Genomic DNA, 4,158 nt, shown 5'->3' on the forward strand with positions numbered 1-4,158 from the left:
AAAAAAAAAAAAAGAAAAGTGTATATTTCATGGATTGTTGTGTAGATTGAATGAGTTAAGCTGGGTAAAGCACATAAAACAGTACTGGCACGTAGTAAATTCTGTATACTGTTTTGCTGAACAGATAAAAAGCTCGGAGGGAAATCAGCTAACATTCATGAGAGCCAATAAACACAAGAGAATAAAAACCCACATGGCAGGAGAAGGTATCTATTGCACATAACTGATGAAGGGTTTATTCCCAAAATACATAAAGTATTGCACAAGACAGTTAAAAAATAGATAAGTTATCTTAATGAAGATAAAAAATGAAGAAGAGACTTGAGCAGTCACTTCACAGAAGAGGACATCCAAGTGACCAATAAGCCTATGAAAAGATGCTCAAACCTCATGAGTCTAGAAAGGTGCAAATTAGGCTGGGCGTGGTGGCTCACGCCTGTAATCCCAGCACTTTGGAAGGCCGAGGAGGCTGGATCACCTGAGGTCGGGAGTTCAAGACCAGCCTGACCAACATGGAGAAACCCTCTCTCTACTAAAAATACAAAATTAGCTAGGCTTGGTGGCACATGCCTGTAATCCCAGCCACTCAGGAGGCTGAGGTAGGAGCATTGTTTGAACCCAAGAAGCGGAGGTTGTGGTGAGCCGAGATTGCGCCACTGCACTCCAGCCTGGGCAACAAGAGCAAAACTCCATCTCAAAACAAAAAGGAAAGAAAGGTGCGAGTTAAACCACAGTGAACTATCGCTAGAATTGGTGCTAGGATGGTTTAAATGAAAGAGACTGATGTTACTCAGTGATGGTATGTAGAGCCATAGTAACTCTCATCCCCTGCTAGTGATGGTAGTGTCATTTGCTCTATCCACTTTAGAAAACCGTCTGACCTTTTTGGCTAAAGCCAAAAATAGAAACACCCACTTCCTCGACAATTGTATTCCTAGATACAGAGATTAAAGAGTGTCTATGTACGTGCAAGATTCTTGTTCATAGCAACATTCCTTTCAATCTTCTATATCTTGATTTAGGAGGTGGGTACATTTGTGTGTATGTGTACAAATTAATTGAGCTGTACGTTAAAGATTTCTGTACCTTATGTAAGTTATATTTCAGGTTAAAGTAAATAAAAAGGAAGATGTTGATACTTTTTTTCATTTCTGGAGTGTCTTAGTTGATTCATTTAAAAAACATATTTGGTGATTTTTTTAGAGTCTTTTGCTCCTCAATTCAGTTTCCATTTCCCTTTTATTTAAGAACATTTTTGTCTTTCAGTTTTCAATTCAAAGCTTTCATCACCCCACCGTTTAATAATCTTTCTTTTTATATGTTAGGTAGGCAGCTAGTAGCATATTAAGAAGGTAGAATATTTGTCCTCGCTTGCCAAGAATTTTTTTAAAATCATGAAGGTGTGTTGGATTTGATTGGATGTTTTTCTTCATCTACTTGAATGACGTGATTTTTCTCCTTTAATCTGTTGTCTTGGTTTAGATTTCTTAGAAAGAGACTCTGAAACTAAAATGTAAGAACAAGTAGTTAATTTGGAAGATAAGTTCAGGAAACACCAGTGGGGAGTGGGAAGTCAGACAGAGAAAGCAAAGAAACCAATAAAAGGTGGTGTCAATCTAAATAACAGGCAGAGAGAAGCTCTCTGAAAAGCAATGTAACTTCTTTAGGGAATGAGCATTGGCAATGGGAATACGGATGTCATCGTAAACTATGTTTGAGGAAGTTGTAGTAAGAGAAAGGTTTTTTTTGTTTGTTGGTTGTTTTTGCGTCGGGGACGGAGTTTTGCTCTTGTTGTCCTGGCTGGAGTGCAATGGCAAGATCTTGGCTTACTGCAACCTCCACCTCCCGGGTTCAAGCGATTCTCCTGCCTCAAGAAGCAAGGTAAAAGACACGGGTGGAAAACGCTGACTCTGCCTCACCACACTCCTTGAGAGCCACAGTGAGTGGAGTTTGTGAACATTTGTAGAGGCAGCAGAATGGAAATCTCGGGAGGCCTTAGCATTGGAAGCACATTGCCATGGTGTCTGACATTCCTGAGGACAGAAGGAGAGGGAGGTGAGGAAAATAGGATTATTAGCCTGGTTCTGAAAGTGTCCACTGTTTGTGGAGTCCCGTATATCAGAGAAGACATGAATGGTGAGAGGAGAGAGTGGTGAAAGGAGATGGCTTTGAGAGAGCAGAAGAATGGAGGGATGGTGGAGGAGTTGGGGTTTGGGGGCAATGTGGAGAATGAGGCTGAGAAGGTGACCCCATCCTCTGTGTGGCCCATGCCAATCTAAGATGTATGTGGATAAAGTTAGCTACCAAAATTGAACATAAAGAAAAGAATGAGAACCTGGATCTGAATCAGGGACCCCTTGCTCTACAGTCAAAAGCTGTAGCCCTGAGCTATGCCCCCATGGCACACTGAGGTTAACTAGTTAATATATTTTATCAGTATGGGAGCACTCAGCTTTGTGAAATTAAATGATGGCTTCGCTCCAGGACTGACTTTCTGGAAGCTGCCAGATCTGATTCACAGCTAGACACCTTCCCTCAGCTCTGCAGCTCACCAGGCCTGTCCCTGGGTGGAGCCATGAACAGGAGAAAAGGATGGAAGCTGCCTGCAGAACCCCCAGTCATTTCCCATTGTTTTTTGGGGTTAACCCAAGAGCTGGCCACTGGTCTCCAAAACAGTCCACAGACTCTGACCCAAGCTCCCAGCCTAGCTCCCTTTTTCCGGCAGTGAAGACAGAGTGGACAAATATAACTGATGATAAACTGCCTAGCATGATATTAGCACATAGTAGTGCATAGTAAGCGTTCAAAAAGTAACACCAGTTCCTGTCCTTGTCTTTTGGCAAACCCCCAAACCAGTATCTGTTATGTCTCCTAAATGACCTGCTTAGACAAAGGACTTGACCTGGTTCTTCATTGCAGCACACAGGACTCCCTGTGGCCCACAGAACAAAGTTGGAATTCCAAATCATCTCATACGAACAGACTCTTGAGTCTAATCCCCTATCTCCAAGCCTTGGGCCACAGTCACAGAGTGGGCTGAAATTCAACTGCAGCCGCAGAGCTACAGGAGTTGGGTCTGCAGGGGCAGCACTGCAGAACCTCTTGGAATATGACCAACAGCTTCTGTGAAGAACATAACAGCTTGTATGAATAGAAAAAGTGCAGTAGGGGGCACCCAGATTTGAACTGGGGACCTCTTGATCTGCAGTCAAATGCTCTACCCCTGAGCTATACCCCCTACTTGTCATGAGTGTTTAATAAGCACCTTTCATGGTGGTAATCACACCCAGCAGTCCTACAGCACATTGAAAGTTCCTGCTTGCTTTTAGAGAGTAAGACCAGCAACTGATTTTACCACAAACTCACCCCAGAAAAGTCCATCCCCGATTCCCAAACCCTAGCCCCTGCTCACATACCTGCACATCTCCCCGCTTTCCCTCAGTCTGTGGTGACGGGAGCAGCTGGGAGGAGTGTTCCCATTTACTGCTGGAACAGCCTTTAGGTCTACATGTCTGATTTCTTCTTGTTTACACTATAAAATAGCAATTTGGAGACACAAATTGAGACACATGCAATACTGACACATAAAGATATCTCTCAGTCTGGGATCTTTGCATTAAATCCAGTTCATGAAACAGTTGGGGAAGTTCCCCACCTCTGACATGGATCAGAGAGTAGTCCTGGGAAGCATCATGGAGACAGCATAGCATGAGGACCACACAGCTCCTCCAGGTTTTGGCCAGAAAACTCCTCTGCCAGTGTGGAAAGCTCTACCCTGAACTATACTTCCATTCCCAGTGCATGACTGTTTTTAATGTTACATATATTTTTATAATTTATGGGACGTTTCGACTGGTTGGAGCCCACCACAGCGCCACAAAGCCTCCGCAGCCAGACTGCCTTTCTAGATTCCTCCTCTGGGCAGAGTATCTCTGAAAGAAAGGCAGTAGCCTCATTCAGGGCCTTGTAGGTAAAACTCCCATCTCCCTGGGACAGAGCACCTGGGGAAAGGGGTGGCTGTGGGTACAGCTTCAACAGACTTAAACTTTTTTGCCTGCCGGCTCTGAAGAGAGCAGTGGATCTCCCAGCACAGTGCTCGAGCTCTGCTAAGGGACAGACTGCCTCCTCAAGTGGGTCCCTGAACCCCGTGCCTCCTGA

At 44.1% G+C, this 4,158-nt stretch overlaps 1 non-coding gene across 1 annotated transcript; it reads right to left on the minus strand.

The window, feature by feature from the left end:
• Positions 1-3,166: 3,166 nt before the first annotated feature.
• On the minus strand, positions 3,167-3,238 carry TRNAC-GCA (transfer RNA cysteine (anticodon GCA)). The gene has a single exon. It is a non-coding gene; the product is annotated as a tRNA-Cys (tRNA).
• Between the last annotated feature and the right edge of the window lie 920 nt (positions 3,239-4,158).

The sequence above is a fragment of the Rhinopithecus bieti genome, unplaced genomic scaffold (genome assembly GCF_001698545.2).
Source record: "Rhinopithecus bieti isolate Rb0 unplaced genomic scaffold, ASM169854v2 scaffold_17795, whole genome shotgun sequence".
NCBI lineage: Eukaryota > Metazoa > Chordata > Mammalia > Primates > Cercopithecidae > Rhinopithecus > Rhinopithecus bieti.